Here is a 22,336-nt window from a genome sequence, read left to right as displayed (position 1 = left end):
AAGGCGCGTGATCGGGTGGTGGCCGATCAATGAAAGAATGTGCAGGTTGAGGATCAGAGCCGGTTCTTCAACTTCAGCATAATCAACGTCCATAGCCCACTCCGGAAGCACTGATGATGATAGGACGCATTCTACGCGCACTGGAACGTGAGTCGACAGCTGCCAAGCCACGACATCAAAATCATAGGAGATTTGAACGCTCAGGTTGACCAATAGAACCAACTATTGGAAGTTCAGCGCCCACCGGCTGACGAGCGTAAAACGGCCTACGACTAATTGATTTAACCGCCTCCAAGAATATGGCCATTCGCAGCACTTTCCAACACAGCCTCCGTATCGGTACACCTGGAATCACCACTGCGACAGAATCACAAATCGACCACGTTCTGATTGATGGACGGCACTTCTCCGACATTATCGACGTCAGGACATATCGTGGCGCTAACATTGACTCTGACCACTATCTGGTGATGGTTAAACTGCGCCCAAAACTATCCGTCATCAACAATGTTCGGTACCGACGACCGCCGCGTACGACCTAGAGCGACTGAGCAACCTGATGTCGCCACTGCGCGCGCACATCTCGAGGCAGCGTTGCCGGAAGAGGTGAGCTATGAGGCCCCTCTTGAGGACTGCTGGAATACAGTCAAAGCAGCCATTAACGACGCAGCGGAGAACAACGTCGGGTATATGGGTCGAAGTCGACGGAACGATTGGTTCGACGAAGAGTGCGAACAGATTCTGAGAGAAGGACGCAGCGCGGCGGTCGCGCTGCAGCAGACCCGGCAGAACGTGGAACGTTATAGACGGAAGCGGAGACAGCAGACCCGCCTTTTCAGGAGAAGAAACGCCGCCTGGAAGAAGCGGAGTGCGAGGAGATGGAACAGCTGTGCGTTCTCAGAATACACGCAAGTTCTATCAGAAGCTCAACGCATCCCGCAAAGGCTTCGTGCCGCGAGCGAAATGTGCGGATAAGGATGGAGCATCTTGACGGACGAACGTGTGTGATCGAAGGGAGAAGCAGCGAGAACATCTGAATGGCGCTGGAGTACAGGCGGTGAAAGTCAAGGCAGCAGGAGATGACTATGTCAGTTCAGCGGACGATGGAAGCCAACCAGCCCCACCTTGAGGGAAGTTAAAATGCCATTCAACAGCTAAAGACCAATAAAGCAGCTGGTAAGGATGGTATCGGAGCTGAGCTCATCATGATGGGCCGGAAAAGCTGGCCCGCCTGCACAAACTGTAGTCAGAATCTGGAAACCGAACAGCTACCGGAGGTGGAAGGAAGGGTTATATGCCCCATCTACAAGAAAGGCGACAAACTGGAGTGTGAGAACTTTCGAGCGATCACCATCCTTAATGCCGCCTACAAAGTGATATCCCAGATCATCTTCCGTCGTCTGTCCATTAGTGAACAGGTTCGTGGGTATAAACCGGCTTCGTTGACGGCCGCTCGACAACGACCAGATCTTTACTGTACGGCAAATCCTTCAAAATCCGGAATACCAGGTCCCAACGCACCATCTGTTCGTTGATTTCAAGGCGGCATACGACGTATAGACCGCGTAGAGCTATGAAAATTATGGACGAGAACAGCTTCCTGGGAAGCTACCAGACGATCAAAGCAACGGTGGATGGTGTCAAAACTGTGGAAGATTTCGGCGAACACTCCAGTTCGTTGAATCGCGCCGGGGACTAAGAAGGTGATGGACTTTCGTGCCTTGTTCAACATTGCGCTAGAAGTGTCATGCGAGCCGGGGTAACAGCCGGGTACGATTTTCAACAGATCCAGTCAATTTATTTGCTTCGCGGATGACATGGACATTTCGGCCGAACATTTGCAAAGGTGGCAACAAAGTTGGACTGGTGGTAATGCGTCAAAACAAAGTACTGCTTGTGGGCAGAACCGAGCGCGACAGGGCCCGCCTGGGAAGCAGGTGTTACGATAGAAGGGATACCTTCGAGGTGGTCGAGGAATTCGTCTACCTCGGATCCTTATAACGGCTGACAACAACGTTAGTCGTAGAAATACGAGCGCATCATCTGGAAGTCGGGCCTACTACGGGCTCCAGAAGAAACTGCGGTCGAAAAGATTCGCCACCCACCAAATGTTCATGTACGCCTTATAAGACCGGTTGTCCTCTACGGACATGAAACATGGACAATGCTCGAGGGGACTTGCAAGCACTCGGGTATTCGTGAGACGCGTGCTTAGAACCATTTTAGTGGCGTGCAAGAGAACGGTGTGTGGCGGCGAAGAATGAACCATGAGCTCCCCAACTCTACGCGAACCCAGTATCCAGAAGGTAGCTAAAGCCGGAAGTACGATGGCAGGACATGTTCAGAATGCCGGACAGCAACCCTGCATAGATGGTGTTCGCTTCCGATCCGGCGGTATGACGGCGTGGGCGCAGCGAGGAGATGGGCAGACCAGGTGCAGAACGCTTGGCGAGCGTGGGGCGTATCCGGATGGAGAGATGCGGCATAATTGCGTCAATAGTTGATTCATTATCATCTGTTTAGATGTTAACTAAATAAATGAATGAATGAGATCCAGAATTGGGTGTCCAACTCGCCTAGTTCTACAAAGTCTGGGAGAGGAAAAACTGGCGCGACGGTACATTTCGCCTGCGATAAACAGACGTCGTAGGAAGAGTTCTGGAAGTGATCTAGGACCCAAGTATGGACTTATTCTCGTTCTCAACAAAGCACCGTGAAGAGATGATGCCGTACTGGAGGAAAACGCCCTACGAAACGACTCCGCAAGCTGCGTGATGGGATTCTTCAATCCGCTCTGTTGTCGCGTTCACTATCCGGCGATATCATCAGACATCTCTGGCGCTCAAGTGTCTGGGACGAAGAGATCGAATCCGATTCCTTGTATCTGTGGAAGGTGGACAAGGTTGCCACAAGAAGAGGAGATCTGGATCCCCAGGTGATGCTATCTCGGCGGTGCGAGGTCCGCCGAAGTTGATTCGCTGGAATGCATCTTTACCGATGCTAGCAGCGAACGAGGGGCTGCATCGAATATCTGACAGTTGCGCAAGGAGAAGTCAACTGTAGTCTGGTGATGTCTCGGGCAAAAGTGGCACCGATTAACGCCAATCGATTCCCCGCCTGGAGCTGATGGAAGCTGTTCTAGGGCTCCAATGAGCCAAACCGTAATTCCTACAATATTAGTTGAACCATTTTCTGGATCGATTCCACCACCGTATGCAGCTTGCTCGATTCCGACCAACACCGCTACAAGCGGTCCTGTATACGAGTTGAGAGCAGGGTCTTCCGGACTCTAATGTTGGGCAAGTATGGACAGCCTTCAATAATTGCTTCACCTAACAGTGTTCCTATTCTCAGTGGATTAGCCCAATCGCGCAGCAGCACGACCCTCAATCTCACACTCACCGTGGGCGCAATGTAGGCTCTCCTCGACGACTTCCGTAAAGATAACCTTCAAATTTATTACCAGAATGCAGGCGATCAATTAATGTCCTGGATTATCACCTGGCCACTTCGACCAATGTTATGACGTAGTCGTGTTAAAGGAAACCTGACTCGATAGTCGCACACTCTGTAATCAAGTATTTGATTCCGGTTACGAGAGTACACCGCTGCGATCGTAGTTCACGAAACAGCAGAAAGTCTTCCGGTGGTGGTGTTTTAATCGCAGTAAGATGTGGTTTGAAGGCTAGAGTCATCGAAATTCTGAATGGGAACGCTTAGAGCAGATCTGGTGACCATCGTCCTGCAAGATCGCATCCTCATATTTGCGCTGTTTACATTCCTCCTGACAGAACTAGAGATCTGGTTTACATCGATACTCATTGCCACTCTGTTTCATTATAGTGGAAAATATGGCCTCAATCAACGAAGTTATTGTTCTAGGAGATTTCAATTTCGGTGTCCCATGGAAACCATCTCACAATGGGTTTCTTTATCCCGACGGCGCATTCCACTTTCCATTCCGGGCTTGAAAGCGTCGAAGCGGACGAGCATTGATCTAATTCAATCATAGCATCGACGCATCGTGCTTTCTACTGCGGTTCTTTCTCTTTGCGGAAGGAAGTTTTAATACTACCCGAAGCTTTTAATTTCAACGGTGCTTCTTAGCTATTTGTACCACTGATCCTTACGATCTTTGCAAGGACCCGTGCCTTCGTTTTACGTTGGACCCTTTGCGGAATCAAATTCCGACAAGCGATGGTAATCCTGCAGGGACACCGTTCTGGGAAAAAACCTCTTAGAAGGTCACGTCTCACGCTCAACAATGAGTATTAATAAAACAAGAGGAAGAGTCTTTGAATTCTCCACTTCCTTCTAAGAAACAAGGTTTCAAGACCGTCCTGCCAAAGCGCGGAAAAATAGAAGGAAGCTGGAGAATTCAGATATTCCTTCAAACTCTAATGTCGGAAATAATTTTCTCCTATCGAACTGAGCAATCAGTTCGATTTGATTTAATGTGAGCAAATCAGATCTGCCCAGGTGATTCGATTCATGTGAAGACAAAGGATCCCGCCGATTGTGGTATCTGTTGCCGATTTTTCTGGCTTTAGGAATGAGATTTTGAGTAACCTTCAGGGGATCAAGGTTTCATTTCAGATTGCTAGGAAGGGTGACTGCCGCGTTTTGCCGGGATCCTTTGACGATCAAAACGTCTTCTTCAGTTTAACTGAGAAGCGCCATAAATTCTTCACATACGACGACAAAACTGAGCGATTGTTCAAAGTCGTCTTGAAGTCTCCCCAGTGATGAAAATCACTGGATGTTAAATTGATTTCAATTACTTGGATTTTCACCAGTCCAAGTAATTAAGATGAAAAGAAATCCCATTCTGGTACTTCCAGAGGGCATTTCCAAGAATTTTATTTAGTTCATTTTAACAAAGTGAACTAAATAATATGAAAGACCTGTATTATGTCCCATGTCCTGTTACATGGGAACATTTCCCGGCCGAAATTCAAACCCCACCCAGTGCCGTAAGGTAAAAGTGGGTCATAAACAAACATTGTCACATAGTGCAAATGCATGATTTGTGGTGGAACCTCTCACGCCAAGGACACGCCTGTGAGAGAAGATTCCAATAAATTTAAATGTGCTAATTGTGGGGCAATCATAAATCCAATTTCTGGGAATGCCCTTCAGCAAAAGTTTTATTCCCGTGCAAAATTGATGACGGAAATTCAATCGGATCCCAGATTCGACGGGTAGAAATTTTCAAACGCTCAAATTTCGAAACCGGTTACCGGTCGAGCAATTCTTACCCACCACAATTCACAAACAAATTTTGCGCTCTCGTCAACGGGTAGCAACACTTCAGTAAATTCCAATTTTCCAATGTACCTACGTATGCAAACATCGCTGCTGGTAGACAAAATTTCTCTTCTCAAAATGAGGTTTATACCCATGTTCCAACAGAAACGGTCATGTTGCCGATTCGGTAGCATGACTGCTTCGAATACAACTGAACAATTGCATCACTGATTGATGCAATGTTCAACAATACCATTCCTGAAGCTGTTCAGGTTGGTATAAAGTACACAAAAATTGTTATCGACGACTCGTTTCAATGGATCCAAATAATGTGAAAGTTCTAAATGGAATGCCCGCTCTCTAAAGGGTAAGGAAGATGAATTATTCAACTTCCTTTCAGTTCATAATTGCATATTGCCATTATAACTGAAACGTATTTAAACCAGGACTCTCCATTAAAGAGATCCAAACTTATCTACAGAAATGATCGTCTTGACAGCGCCTGTGGTGGGTCGCCATTTCATTAATAGACGTATCAAACATAAATTATTTTCTTCGTTTGAAACCAAAGTTTTGAAACCTTGGAGTTTCTGTTGAAACAAATTTTGGACAATTTTCCTTCCGTGCGGTAAGACGCGCGGCTACAAGCGACCATGCTGAGGGTGGCTGGTTGATTCCCGTTGCCGGTCAGGCAATTTTCGGATTGAAATTGTCTCGACTTCCTGGGCATAAAAGTATCGTGCTAGCCTCGATATAACGAATGCAAAAATGGTACTTGGCTTAGAAACCTCGCAGTTAATAACTGTGGAAGTGCTAAGTCACTCTGACAGAATCAAGTTTCAAATGTCGCGTTTTCGGCACACTACTCGATACGGAGGCGGGGACAACTGTCATTTTGTTGTTTCAGCTTTGCTAAGTCGCAGCATGTAAAAAATAAAATGAGCAGTTGTGCGTTGCTTCTGTATCGAGTGGTGTGCCCCGAAAACGCGAGCACTTTGAAACGTGATTCTGTCAGGAGTATTATATGATCACTAAGCTGCGAGCGGCTCTGTCCCAGTGGGGATGTAATGCCAATGAAGAAGAAGAAGAATTTTCCTTCATTGCAGCCTACTTGCCTTTCAATACAATGGGCAGCAAAAGAATTTGTTGAAAGCTGATCATCAAATTCTGACTCGCAACAAATCAAAATTCTTCGTAATTGGTGACTTCAATCCAAACACCGTTCATGGAATAATGCTCAAAGCAATTCTAATGGTAAAATTTTATTTGAAGATTGTTCTGCGGATATTATACTATTCAATATCCCAATGGCCTACTGTTTTTCTTCCAGTCGAAATCCTTCTACAATTGATTTAGTTTTAACGATTCAAGTCAGCTGTGGCCAATTGGTAACTCATACTTTGCTGACTCGATCATCTTCCTGTGACATTTGAAATCTCACAGAAGCATTTATAATCCAATCAGCTCTACTTTTATATCTAGAGCTGATTGAGTTATATAAAACGTATATCGATAGGAATTTTGATGTTGATATTCCTCTCGATACCAAAAGTGATATTGATAATGCTCTCGTATCTTTGACAAATTTAATTGTCGAAGCCAGAGGCTGCAATTCCTAATATGAAATTAAATTCAACTCCATTATTATTGACGACGATCTTCAGCTACTGATCCGTCTTAAAATGTGAGAAGAAGATACCAAAGAACTCGGATCCACTTGAAAGTTTTTGGCGAGATTTAAAAATGAAATTAAAAAACGTTTCACTTCTGAGAAATACCAACTTTGAGAATAATGTCTCAGTTGGATCCCAGTTCGAAACCCTTTGAAATTAACAAAATTCTTAAAAACCTCAAAGCCAATTCCAGCGCTTAAGAGGAAATAAAATTTTATTAACAAATGGCGAAAAGGCTCAAAAACTTGCTCAGCAGTTCGAGTGCCCATAATTTTAGTCTAGGTCTCACTAGTCCAATTGAGGATCAGGTTACTCGGAGCTTCGAAGCCATTCTCAATCAAGAGATGTTTTGACCCTTCGTTGGGAACTAATTTGGATGAAGTGAAATCTATTACTAGAAAATTTAAAAATATGAAAGCCCCGGTGATGATGATGTATTTTCTCATACTTATCAAAAACTTCCTGAGAGCTCTTTATCCTTTTAGTTAATTTATTTAACAAATGTTTTCAATTGGCATACTTTCCAGATAAATGGAAAAACGCCAAAGTTGTTCCAATTTTGAAGCCGGACAAAAATCCAGCTGATGCTTCATTCCAATCAGTTTGCTTTCTTCAATAAGCAAATTGTTTGAAAAGATTATTTTAAAGAGAATGATGGTTCATATTAATGACAATTCTATTTTCGCTGATGAACAATTTGGTTTTCGCGTTCAACCACCCATCAGTTATTAAGAGTAACGAATTTAATTCGGCTCAACAAATCTGAAGGATATTCGACTGGAGTTGCTCTTTTGATATAGAAAGCATTTGACAGTGTTTGCATGAAGGTTTGATTGTAAAATTGATGAATTTTAATTTTCCTCTGTACATCATTAAACTGATCCAAAATTATTTATCAGATCTCACTGCAGGTAAACTATCAGAATACTATGATAGATTACCTGTAAGAGCTGGTGTCCCCAAGGCAGCATACTGGGGCTATATTGTACATTTTTACTTCACTTACCTGATTTACCACCAGGGTGTCAAAATCTTTGTTTGCAGATGACACGGCCTTTCAGCCAAAGGGCAAGCTTCGTGTCATTGTATGAGATTCAAAAAGTTTGGATATTTTCTCCTTTTACTTGCAAAATGGAAAATTTCCAGATATTCAAAACTCGACTTATAATTTTCCCACATAAGCCGAGAGCTTTTTTGAAACCTTCTAGCAGAAATATAGTCACTATGAATGGGGTTCCAATTAATTGGTCTAGCAAAGCTAAATTTTAGGACTTCTGAATCAAAATTAACTTTAAAAATCACATTGAGGCCTTCGACCAAATGTAACAAATATATTAAGTGTCTATATCCACTTATAAACAGAAAATCAAAACTTTTCTTAAGAACAAACTTTGATTTACAAACAAATTTTAGACCTGCCATGTTGTATGCTTGCCAATATGGACTAGTTGCTGCAATACCAGAAAGAAGGCACTCCAGAGGATTCAAAATAAATTTTGAAAATGATTCTGAAGTTCTCCGTGGTATAGTACCAATGAACTTCATAGAATTTCTAATATTGAGACATTGCAACAAATGTCCAACAAAATAATTTCAATTTTAGACAAAATCGTTGCAATCTTCTATTGCAACGATTAATCTATTACCCTTAGTATAAAATAGGTTAAGTTTAGTTTAAGTTGAAAACATTGTAATTCACATGGTTCAATTCAACCAGAGGAAAAATTCTAACTGCCAGAGGCAATTGAAATATTAATAATAATAACTAAAAGTAACATAGCAAATAAGGATATAGTGTAAGAAAACGGAACACCTAGTCTAAGAGATGAATACATGTATTAGATAATTAGCAAATAAAGTTAGTTAAAAAAAAAAAATCATAGCATCCTGCCAGTGAGTGAACAGCCTTGCTCAGATGGATACCAAACAACGATTGAGGCGATAGTTGCTGCGTAAATAACGAGCAACAGTGTTCTAGCCATACTGTATGTATCCAGGAAGCTACGACTGAGCATTTTGTAACGCTTGCTCTACTAGAATAAAACCAAAACACATCCGATGTTCTGCTTTATTCACTCTGTTTTCAAGTTGCTGGGATGGAGAGAAGTATCAAAGCCTCCCATTCAGTGTATCAGAGTTCCATTCTCATAGCGGATATAATTTTCCAAATATCTAAAAGATTTTTCTAACAGCGTGTGGTAACAACACTCATTGTTAGGTTACCAAGTGATTTCCTCGCTCAGTTGTCTCCCATTGGTGAGTAGTGAAGATCTTTAAACATTGAATCAATGAACGCCAATTTTCACGACCTAGAGAGCATCAGCGATTGGCCGCAGTAGCATCAAGTTGGCATGAATTTAGCCGATTTTACTCATGATCTGATTTTTCAATGCCTGTTCGGGCATTGAAGTTAATCGACAGCTCGGCGCGGCGACGCTAGTTCAAATTAATCACGTCTTAAACGAAAATCTACGCAGTTTGGACCTATGTTTTGTGAGTGCCAGAGACGTGCTCGCATCTACATGACCCCTGCTCCTTTGGTCAAAATCGTCCGCATCATCCACCTTTAGTTTCTCTTTTCCGGAGAACTTGGAAAACGACTTCGACGATTTTCCTGTTCCGTAGCGGAAAGCCGACCACGAAAGTATTGTCGAAGTGTTGGGAAGTATGGGAGTTCATATTCTCCAACGACATCGAGAATGCTGCTCTTACTTTTCGCACGTCTTGGCCTGCGTAATCGAAAGGCACGTCCCTAAAAGATCAACAATAGAGATTCTCATCCCTCTGGCAAACAAAGGAGGTTAAAAACTGAAATCCACCAAAGAGCTGCTCTTAGGAAATACACGAAACATCGAACTTCTACTTAGTCCTACTATGTGAGATTGAACTACGATTATAAGCGACTCAGTCGTTTATGCTACTCCCAATACCTAAGAAACGTCAATCGAAGCTTAAAACCCATCCGAAGACTTGGAATTTTGTGAACAAACAACGGAAGAATCTGGTCTTCCTTCGACAATGACTATTACACGGTGAGGCCGCTTCAACTCCTAAGGACATTTGTCGTCTTTTTCGTTGAAGTTCTCTGACGTTTTCATCGACAGGCAGCTGTCCACGACGAAGTTACTCTCGCAGCGAATAACGTTCCACTGTTCGGCCAAGCACTGAGCAATATCGACATCGACGCCGAAATGATCTCGACTACAGCTTCACGACTCAAGCTTTCATTCCTCCGGCCCTGATGGTGTCCCTCTGCATTCCTGAAGAAACACATTTCTAGCTTCTAACACCTCTGCTTGCGCTGTTTAGCTATCTATCTCAATGGTCACTTCCTGTTCACAAAGGAAATAGACGAGACGTGGATAATTATAGAGAATAACGTCCTAGCTCCATTTCAAAGCTGTTCAGATTTGTAATCATGGAACCTCTGCTTTCTCTGCAAACATTAGTCCGAAGACCAACATGGGTTTACGATCGGCCGCTCACAACTGCTTGTTGTGCCTTACTTCATATATTACGAATGCATGAATGACAGGGCGCAAACGGACGTAATATATACCGACTTATCCGCCTTCGACAAGCTGAACCACTCTATCGCTATAGCAAAACTCCGAAGGCTTGGAATATGTGGCTCTTTCTTAGAATAGCTCCGTACATACGCTGACTGGACGCCGGCTGTCGGTCTCCGTCGGCGAATGCACATCTGACGATTTCCGGCTTCATCAGGGAATACCACAAGAACCACCTAGGACCTGATTTTCTTATTATACTTCAATGACGTGAACTTCATAATTAAATGTCCAAAGCTTTCATACGCTGACAGTTGAAGATGTTCCTCCGGATCAACTCGATAAACGATTGTCGCTTTTGCAGAATCAACTACTATTATTTTCTGGCTGGTGTTCCATCAACCGAATGGTGTCAACCCGATAAAGTGCTCTGTGATTACGTTCTCCCGGAAAAAAGAACCATTTCGATTATAAGCTACTTGACTCCACCCGTGGCACGAGCTATAACAACGGTTCCGACAGAATCGAGTCGTACGCCGATTTTTACGTTTGCACTACGTAAACTTCCATGGAGGATCCACAACGTCTTCCAAACTATGAATCGCGATGTCAGTTGATACATTTGGAACCGCTTCGACACAGTAGAGAACAACTCGAGCTCTTCTAATTGCTGACATCTTGCAAGCCGAATTGACTGTAGCTCTATCCTGAATCAAATTAGCATCAACGTCCGTTCCAGAACACTACGAATGGCGCAATGCTAAGAATGCCTTTCAGCCGAACTACTTGCATGCATGAATGCTATCAGCGGGTTGTAGAGAACTTCAATCGTGTCTCAGCTTTGTTCGACTTCTTCCCGACAGACGCTGCCGCCGTGTCTACCAGTTCTTTTCAGCAGTGAACTACGTAAAGACTGATATGTTTTGTAAATTGTTTTAAATGTATAACTTTTAGTTTTTTATTCGCCCAAATATTTTTTATCACACCATCATTGGGACAAATTAGTCTGTTGATGTAGCAACAATAAATAAATAAATAAGCAATTCGTTGCTTTCCGGGTCGGAGAAATCCAACGCAGCTCAACATCGCAGACGTGGTAACAAAGTGGAGAAAGGAGGTCTGCCGTTGCAAAGTGATGGTGAGTGGTTCAACGGACCGTCTTCTCTGAATCGGCCACAAGAAGAGTGGCCAGCGGCGAGAGCCAAAGAGACGGATGTTTAGCAGAGGGGTTGTAATGTTCCACGAGGTGATCGACTCCGAGCCGATTTCTCGCTGGAACTGTTGCTGAATCGCCAGCGTATTACGTTTATCGCCAAATACTAGCTACGGCGAAGCAACGGCGGTCGATAGAAGCGACTGCAGTTACACTTGGACAAGAAGAGCTCCAGCAAGCGAAACGATTAGCTGACGTACAGTGATGGATTTTCCGGACAGATGGACTAACGATTGACCCAAAGTGCCAACCGGGCGAACGAGATGGAAAGCTTAAAAGGGATGCCGGTATATAAAAGCTCGCCGGTATTGGACGAGAAGGCGTTCTGCGAATGATGGTTGGATTGCGAAATCCGAGAGTTCCCGACAAAGCACCGATCATTCTGTCACGGTTCCACGCGTCACTTTTATGCTAATCCAGCACTACCACGACCAGCTCGGGAACCGTCTTTTGAGATGAGGCAGCGGTTCCAGATTCCGAAAATGCGTCGAACAGCCAGGTAGTGAAAAATGCGTCTGGTGTAGAGTGAACAAGTGTCGCCACGTTCACCGAGGATGGCTCCACTTCATGTCGAACGAGTAACATCTCATCGTTGGCCATTCAGCTCCGTCGGCGTCGGTCCGGTGAAACTCAGTTGGGTGTACAAAAATGAATAACGCAATTGATTCTATTATCCATTATTGATAACAAATTCTATGTCCATTTATCCCAGACTAACAAACCCAATTAAAACTGCCTTCAACGACAGGAGTTGCAGATAGTATATAAAAGTGAGAACACTCTACGTGATTTACTCTGCAATCTAAAGGAACGAGTACACCGAAGAGCAGTAGAATCTATCAAATTCTTGTGATGACTGTTCTGCAGTTTACATCGGTCAGATCCGCCGCAAAATAAAAGTACGTTTAAGGAACATAAAAATGCTGGAATCACACAAAACAAACGAAATCGACGTGGCTTACATAGATAAACTATGGTCTCAACATTAACGGGAGAATTCGAAATTGTTAAAACAGTGAGAAAACTCCCAGCTCAACGCTTCAAGTCTGTTCATACAAATGCCAAAGAACGCTGATGAATGAAGACGATCTCCATCGTATTCACCTTTCGGCCTGGCCGAAATAAACCTTCCTAACTTCAATTGCAACCGAACGTGTACGAGCAACGTACGAAAAAGTCAGTTGGACATGTCCTGATGATGGCAACATCGCGCGAAACCGGTCGACTAAAAGGTAATTTTTAAATCTTAGTTGACGAGTGTAAAACGATAAATGTTATGTCTTGTCTCGCGTCGCGTTTTTAATACCATAACCACTTATGTAAATAAGTCGGCTGGACAGAGTAAGCAGAATAACTTATTAATAACAAACTTAATTATCCAGTTATATGTAACTAAAATTTTTATCATTCTGGTGAATTTACAAGTCAACATAGCAAAATGATAACCGAAATGAATTCCATTCAAAATACGAATCGGCAATCAATTAGGATAAATACAGTTCAGTCTCTTTTATTGAATACATTTTGTTTTCAGTTGGACCAATTAAATAATAGGCTTGGGTTAGTTTCTCTCTTATATTATCAATCATTAGGTTAGCTAGCAACCATGCTGTAAATCGATTTCGGTTATGGTTTATTCAACTAAACCACAGCCTTGCATTTCACAAGAATGTTTCATGTTTTCATATGCATTCTCAGACTAATATTCTTTTCTTCTTCTATATACATAAAATGAATTCTGTCTGTCTGAACCTTATAGACTCGAAACTACTAACGAATGATCGAAGTAAAATTTGATGTAAAGTTTTGGGGTCGGAAGGTTCTTAGGTGGTTCGAGCCCCTCCCCATTGGAAAGGGGGTTCTCCTACAATGAAACTGAAATTTCTGCATAACCCAAGAACTAATCAGAAAATAAATCAATTTAGAGCGAAACGAAGTTCGTCGTTCTGCTAGTTAAACTATTTGGGCTACTGTGGTCCATTAACACCTTCCAAAGGATTTTCTATTTCATTTCGATATTCCAGAGGTCGACCTCCTTTCAACATCGATTATTGGAGGTTTGACTGCAGATGATCTTGCACCCTTGAATAAGCACATGCCCTTGGATCGATAATCGATTATCGACGTTACGTTCTGGAGCCCTGGCCAAACGAGTAGCTAACTGGAGGGTAGTGATGGCTACACTCACAGCGACCACCTCGGTTCGTCACAGTCGACTATACGACCAGCATTCAGCGGACGGAAGAAGGGCGAGGCCTAGTCCTCGTATGTGGAAGACATCACTTCGACGACGAGGTGTTTGAGGCCCGCCGCAGACTACTCTCGGTCTGAGTGGCGAAGCTGGTAACAGTCTCTCGCGTGCATCGTCCGCCAGCCATAGGAAAGGTCCACCCTGGGATGGCCAGGCTACTGGTGGACTCAAGCAAGTGCGAACTGCGCCTGCCTACCACGGGCAGGAGGCGGATGCAGCGCGCACAGAAGAGGAGCGTGTTGAACGACGGGTGCGTTCTGGCTCTGGAGCCGCTCTGAAGACTGAGATTAATCAAGCAAAGCCTGCTTCGAGGGCCTGTGTCAAAGTGCCAACGCGAATCCATGGGGTGACTATAGGGTCGTAATGGCCCAAGCGTGGGCGATGCCCTACAGAGCGGTCTCCAGAGATGCTGGAGAGGATCATCGAGGGCTCTTCCACGTCACGACCCAAGCCCCTGGCCTCCTTCGTGGAGCTGCCAGGAGCCAGGGTGTGACGAGGAAGAGTAACGAACACGGGGATTGCACAGTCCCTTAGTGTAAGGGCGCCAGGACCGGTATGGCCGAACCTGGCCATTAAAGCGCCTGCCGAGGCTCCGAGATGTTCAGATCTATCGGCTGAGTCTGGACGAGGGAGTCTTCCTAAGCATGGAAAGGCAGCTTGGTCCTGCCCAAAGGCGGAAAACCACGAGATCCGTCGGCATATAGACCAATATGCCTGCTGATATGGGGAAGGTGCTGAGAAGATCATCCTCAGGCTTGTGTGATACGCACGGAGGGTACGGATGGTCTATCGAGTAACCAGTTTGCTTCGAAAGGGTATCGACCGTAGACGCTTCTGTCGGTTACCAAATCCGCGGAGATAGCTATCCAGCGAAAGGAGGAGTTCCTATTGTGCAGTAGTGACTCTCGACAGGAATGCTTCAATAGTGCCAGTTGGGCGCTATTGCAGATGCCGCCTCCGTCTTGAATTCCAGTACCTGTACAAGATTCTCAGGCTCTTCCAGAATCGAGTACTGGTATACGCGAGAGGCGGGTCGAAGTGTGTAACATAATCTCAGGGGTTCCCAAGGTTCCATACCGGTCGTGTTATGGAACGTCAGTACGAGCGTGTCTTGAGGTTGAAGTTCCCGGTGGGCGTGGTAATCGTTGGCTTCGCTGACGATATTACGCTGGAGGTCTACGGCAATCGATCAAGAGGTGGAGTTGACTGCAGCCCACTCGATCGCAATTGGGAGGAGTGGATGAGTTCAGGAAGTTAGAACTGGCTCACAAGACTGGTGGTTGTTGTTAACAACCGAAAGTCGAGCAGCAAGCGGTGATAAGGGCAGGCAACTGCACGATCCTCAGACACTCAATCAAACTCTTGGGTAATAATCGACGATAAGCTCACCTTTGGTAGCCACTCAATTACGCCTGCAAGCGTGCCTCCACAGCTATATTGCGGCCCATGATGTCCAATGCTCTGCGGTTTATGCCAGCAAGCGCACGCTTCTGGCTAGCGTTCTCTGTCCATACTGAGGTATGGGGGCCACGGGCACGGCTCGTATTAACTGCTACAGAACGAAGTTAGAAGTACGTATAGGCTCATGTGCCTAAGGAGCGCGTACCGTACCGTGTCGCGATGCACTCTGCGTCATCACCGGTATGATGCCTAGACATCGTTATCGGTGGTAGACGGTCTTGAAATGCGCGGCACGAGAGGCATCCGCAGACTGTCATTGCTCAATGGTCAAATGGCAGCGTGCGTGGGACAGTTCCACTAATGGAGATGGACATGGGTTGATCCGGAGATAGGTACGTGGGTCAGAGGCGCCATGGGGAAATCACTTTCCCTGACCCAGGTCCCACAGGCCATGGTTCTTCAGACAGTCCACCGGTTCGGAGACTCGGCCTCGCCGAGTGTCCGGTGTGCGTTGGTTTAGAGAACGGCGGAACACGTGTTGTTCGTGTGCCCGCGTTTGCTGATGCGTGATCACACTTGCCAGTGGTCTGGACTACCCACGAACCTGGTTCGGAGGATGTGTAAAGATGAAGTTGGCTGGAACGCCGTTTTATCGGCTATCGTCCAATCGTCTCAGGCTACACAGAAGGTGGCGCGTGGACTCGAGGGATGGCTGTTCAGGCGCAAATAAGAGGTGGTCCAAGGGTTCGAGTCGGCTTCGGGTCATACCGGTGCCCTGTGGTCAACTCGATCCTTTTATCGAACAAGTGGCCGCGTGAAAACAACCTGGTATCGTCGCTTTGCGGCGTCGGTCAACCGGCGGGTTCCGAGCCGAGGACGGAAAGGGTCCTCGTCAAGGCTGGGCGAGGCGGCACCGCGTCGCAAGTCCTCTTTGTGCTGGCGAATAGGCCCTTCGCAGAAAGGTCATTGGGGTGCGCGCATCATCATTCTTGATACCAGTCGTGCAGAGGAAGCAGGCGCGTCGACCCTGCCCACCTTCCGAGGACATAGGGCGTGGTAAGGCCACCTGGAAAGCCGGCAATCCGCTCGATACCATAGTGTTCTTCTAAAAGCGAGTCACGATGTTCGATGCTGCAAGGACACGCATAACCTCGAGGGTGCGTTATGCACTGTACTAGCATTACTTTCTGGTACCGAAGGGACGATGGGCAAGGCAAGACGGTTTAGGCTGGTCGGGATGCAGTCGTGTCTTCCTCATTGGAGGTGCCTAACCAGCACTTCCTGGTCAACCCAGGATGTCTGTTGAGCAGATTCCCTCCATTGTTTAGGAAGAAAAAAAAAAAAACTGCCCTTGGATCATATGTTTCCAGCTGCAAGGCCATTTTAAGTACTTATTAAACTCAGATACATGTTTCATTATTCAACAACACCTGAAATGAAAGTTAATAATTAGAGTATAAAACAGATGGACAATTTCAATTTTTGTGGAAATCCCTGTGTTGACAGAGAAATAAACAAAACAGATAAATATCGTTAGTAACGAGGAAAATCAGTCTGCTTGAACAAAAATTTCAGTTCAGTGTTTGGAAACAGCTCCTGTCATCATTAGCATTGGGTACATTTAGCAGAATAGTTTGAATTGTTGACATCTTCGCGATCATTTTTCAAGCCTACGATCTGGCATTCATCGCTACAAACCAGCGCGTGGCGATCAAATTTTCAAAATATCAAGTAGCTTTTTTGCTACAGGTATGCTTTATTGAGGGCGCTATCTGGCGCTTATTTTTTGCGTCGAAAAATAAGCGGATGAGTAATAATGCGCTGCATATATTTGAAAGAATAGAATGCTTAGCCTGATATCTGAACGACGCGAAATTTAGAAGAAAATACAAATTTGTATTGATAATACATTTTGTTATTATTCGTTTATCAGTTAATCACATGATTGATAACTAATATCAAGATGATAATAAGGATATTCTGCTATCAGGATATTATTTCAGTTATCTGCCTTGCTCGGGTACAGAGAAACGTTGGGTGGCAGTTTCACATGCATGGCTATTAGCAGTGCACCTGGAAGTGTCACAGTCTCACGACCTATCGTCATCAAGGTCATCACCCGTTTCCAAGTAAGTTTGCATGCCAGTCAAATATTCTCGACCGCGCACTCGAGATCAAACGTGAGATGATCAGTGTGGGAAAGATCAACGAAGAATTTGAAGCCGTAAACGTTGACTACGCCTGATATCATACCGGAATCCACACATAGACATTTGAGAATGGATGATACGGTCAGTGAAAGCAATCGGATTCAAAAAATCAAGATTCTATTTAATATTTTGGAATTTTTTATTTTCATTAATCGTCTGGGTGGATTAATCTGCTTTTCGAATGTTCAAATATGTTTCAGAAGAGTTACAAAACGTCGCTGTGAGAAGTCCGTCCACAAAATTGCTTGATTCCAAAACCGTTGACAAATCCCAGCCGGACCTCACTGGAACTCAGTGTGGGATCTGTGGTCCATCAACATTGTCACGAGTGCACTTCGAAAATTTGAATTTTGGAACAGTCTTAGTTAGCGATTTTCGGGTATTTTTGTTTCATAGTAGAGTAAACAATATAACTAGCTAATGCCATCTTAAACTTGTACAGGCCTGTGAGTCACTTTTTAGTGACTTGGTCACTATTTGAGTCTGGTCACTAAAAGTCACTATTTGCATCAAAAGTCACTAAAGTCACTATTTTTCGAAAATGGTCACTAAAGTCACTATTTTACACTGCCTGTTGTAAAGAAGTTGTAAATAAAAATCATTTGTACCTATTATTATCAACCAAATCAAATATGAATCTGGTAGCAATAGATAAATTTGAAAATATGCACAAAAAAGTTCCAAGTGTGTTGGAAAATCTTGGGTTATTTCTATTCATGTCGTATAATCTTTTCTTCACAAATGGAATTTGTTAAAATGCGAATTTTGAAGCCTGTAACTACTTAAACTAAATCGAAAACAAAATCCGAAAAAGTGTGCACGGAGCCGGCCTGAAAAAATTTATCCGATGTTCGTTCGAATTCGGCCAATCCAAAAAACAGCACTTTTTCGATTTTTTTAAAATTTTAAAAATACTTAAAGGCGTCAAAATATGAGTTCTTTGGGAAGAGTTGACCTTAAATAAGCCAAAAGAATTGATTGCGAATAAAAATTTTGACGAAAAGGTCAATTGAGGTAGAATTGATGATCATTGGAACCAGAACCACGTCTGTTGGTGAGCGTTGATCAAAGATAGTGAATCAGCCTCTGGTTCATCGCATGACAAACATGATTGATGTTTCTCAACGTCAGGAAGAATTAGGTTCTGCAGCATGACGTCACAATGAATTAGGTTCTCGTCAATGAACTTTTTGACAGTTCAGTAGTACTCACTATGACTCGACGAGGACTCGACAAGTTCGGAGTTCGTTATTGGTTGGCTGCCCCAGTCAAACGCGAAGTACTACTAATCTGTCATCAGTTTGAGGTTAGATACAGACGCTGCAGAACCTAATAATGAGCGATAAGGGCGTGTTGGTTGTGGAATGGTTGTTAAATCCGTTTATGATTTTAAATCCGCCTTGCAACTTATGAATAAATTAATTCTAGCACAATCCACTTGCCACTAAAAACTTTTGATTGAATATTTCAAAAATATCATTTTTATAAAAGAAAATTCGTTTATTAACAGTTGAGAAAAGATATCAAAAGCTAGTATGGAGGTGAATAAATTGTTCGGATTTTTAAATCTGAATAAAACAAAAAAATTGATTTAATGATTTTTAAATCGAATTATTGGCCATTCATTTTAATTAACTTTAATACAAAGTCTGTCACTAGAAATTAAAATTTATTAGAATTGCTGGATTTCTAATACGAGACCATCGTTTGATTGATTTCAAACCTTTCCTAGAATGCCACGTCGAGCTGAAAATCTCAAAACTTCGTTTAGCTGGTTAATGAACCATTGTTTTATTATATTATATTTTTAAAATTTCTTCATTATTTTAATTATTTTTATATTTTTCAAACAAATGGTCCTACCATACTTCCAGTCTAGGAATCCAATTAGATTTATATTTTATATCATTCTTTGGCTATAACAGAAAACTTCGAGCTCATATTGAATAACAAATGTTGATTTGTAATATCAGCATAACTTTGGGACTCAACTTGTCACTTACCCGTTCAGTGACGTATATCCCTTCTTGTGGTATGCTACTTGATATGAGGTACCATGGCCACATCGCAAGCTCCTGATCAGATCCAACAGACCATCCTTAACTCCGTGGTGCTTGAAGTGTCGCAGTCCACTGGCATCTTGCTTCCATCCTCTCCCTCCTTACGATGAGGATGGGCGTGTCCAGTAGCAGTAATCCTTATGCTTTTGTTGTCTTTGCCTTTTCTTGATTCCGATAGCATTCTAGATATGGATTTAAAAATAAAACACTTGTTGCAAACTGAATTATACCGTAACAATGCTAATGCAACTTAGCTCTATACCAGGTTCAGAACTTCATACAAAAGTCACTATTTGGTCACTTTTCTACAATTAGAAGTCACTATTTGGTCACTTTTTCATCATCTTGTCACTAAAGTCACTATTTTGAACCATTCATCGCTTACCAGCCCTGCTTGTAGAAAATCTCAATCATGATAAACATTTGGTGATATTGTACTGCCGAAAAACTCATGAGGCAAATCGCTTTTAGCTGGCAGCTCTTAGGAACAATGCACCACGCGTCGGCGATTTAAATTTGGTATGGAAAGTCCGTGAGACGCATAGTACATCAGACGTTTTGCTTCACCAAAATTTTGGATGTTGCATCAAAATGTGCAAAATTTCAGGTTTTCCTACCTTCATATAGATTATATTGACACTTTTTTGCGATTTTAGGATTTGCAGGACTAACTGAGTAAATACTCATTACTGAAATATCTCTGAGTGCTGTTGAAAATCTCTGTGAATCTTCACAGATTTGAGTAGAACGATTTACTCGGCTTTATTCATATGATAGTGTCTTGTATTCGACTCGACTTTCTGAGAGCTCTAAATAGTTTAATTATAAAAAATCCATTGGATAAAAGTTGTAGGATTGTCCCTTACCTGAAACTTAGATCCGAATTTTGTATCCTTCATGCTTCCTTCGTTCCGTTCACTTTTTTGCATTGGAGTAGGAACTCGTAGGAAGTAAAAGCGCTCCACAACTTGATTCATATCAAATAGGTATTCTATAACTCATATTAAAACTCGAAGCCTGAATATGATTACCAACATTGCGTCTGGAGCGGGTTTGACTATGTTTTATGATCCGAGCGACTGTCGCTCTACTTCTGTGCAATGAATTCCTCATAACGTAGCACAAAATAAAATACGTACGAGATACCATGTTACTCAAATAATCCAACCATTCATTACTTATCGTTAAAATATTCTGACGCAGACTCTGCCAGCTTGCGCCCCTCAACTTGTCCTCGAGCCCTGCGCGGATGCATCTTCTTGCGATGCGAAGCTTTGTTGGCATTCGAGTTGAACGTTCGTCAGAAGTCACAACTGTACAGGCTGACCCCAGTGTGCGATGCCATATGTTCCTGAAAGAAAAAAATAATTCATTGATGTTTAACAATATTTGTGGTTTATATTGATCTATACCTTCAATGTGATTTCCTTGAAACCCTTGCCACAAACCGAGCATACAAAGTCTCCCATCTCGTGGTTCTTCATGTGGTACCGATAGGAGATCGCGTTTTACATTCCTTGCCAAATTTCACACGTTTGCGTTCCTGAGTGCAGTCGCATATGGTGGGACAGTTTTCCGGTCAGGCGTTACACCGGGCACTGCACTGGGTTTTTGCGGTTTCTTCTTCGGGGATACATCGTGCGTTTCAAGATGCGACCGATACGAGGAGTAGATGTTGAACGTTCTGGCACAGAATACACCATAGTTCAGCTCCTTGGTATGGATCGTCTTGTGGTGATACTTCGAATTAGCTTCGCAGATGAAGATTTCTTGTTGAAATTTCTGCACAACCACCGCAGTTGATGCGTTCGTGGTCTTAAGGAACTTCAGATGCGTAAACATCTTAGGGCACATGCTGCATTTGAGCGTTTCAATTCTGCGTGCGTGATTACTATCCATGTGGCCTAAGATTCAGTATGGTAAATTTTATGCAAATTTTGCACTGAAGCTGGTTGGTAACCAGTGGAAAGAACATGATCGATGAGTCGTAATTATTGAATCTCAAATCACAGCAAAAACATACGCGAGCTTTGAATGCTCCTTAGTTAGTGCTTTTGCAAACTTCCAAATGACTCGAATTTCTTGTGGACGAATCACCTCAAGGTTTATGTTTTCTGCGATCATCTTTTCATTGTCCACAGCTCGAGATCGGCGCTTCGTACCAGTTCCTTCGTTGTCGGATTCGTCGGATCTTCTCATGTCGGGCTAATCCCTTTTCGTAGAAAATTTTCTAGATGCACTTGACAATTGTATAGCTTGCATCCCTGTTGTGTACACCTCGTTGTATGTGTTGCAGTGCGTCCGATGGGACAGGCTCGAGATTGTGAGCATTTGAACGATTCGATTCAAATGGTATCGTATATTCCTCAAATCAGGAAACGTTCGAGATGCTGGTTAAACACAATACAGTTGCTATTGTGGTCTTCCATTGAATGTTCATGCAGCTCCTTGATGGTGGTATATCGCACCGCACATTGAGTATCATTCAAGTAAATATGTTTACGAAATATATTTTTGATTGCCAGCTTTTCTTCTTTTGTTGCCATGGATGTTTTTTGCGTTTGAACAGTCGCCCGGCTTCTTCATCAGTATTACTTCCATCTGAATTCGTATATTCTGAATCGGAATGCTTGTAGTCTTCGTCGCCTGCGTTTGAACTCATCGTCCTCAATTTCAGATTTGACGTCATCGTCGTCAATAGGATCTAACTTTCAGGGTCGGAGCTTTTTCTATTTTTCGATACCATCTGTTTCAATGCACACCTTTTCGTCG

General features: G+C 43.4%; 1 pseudogene; it reads right to left on the bottom strand.

Moving 5' to 3' along the window:
• Positions 1–2,784: 2,784 nt before the first annotated feature.
• LOC134207203 (transcription factor grauzone-like) lies at positions 2,785–21,763 on the bottom strand (annotated as a pseudogene).
• Positions 21,764–22,336: the final 573 nt, after the last annotated feature.

Source organism: Armigeres subalbatus, chromosome 1 (assembly GCF_024139115.2).
Source record: "Armigeres subalbatus isolate Guangzhou_Male chromosome 1, GZ_Asu_2, whole genome shotgun sequence".
NCBI classification, from domain to species: domain Eukaryota; kingdom Metazoa; phylum Arthropoda; class Insecta; order Diptera; family Culicidae; genus Armigeres; species Armigeres subalbatus.
This window is presented reverse-complemented; position numbering and strand designations above follow the sequence as displayed.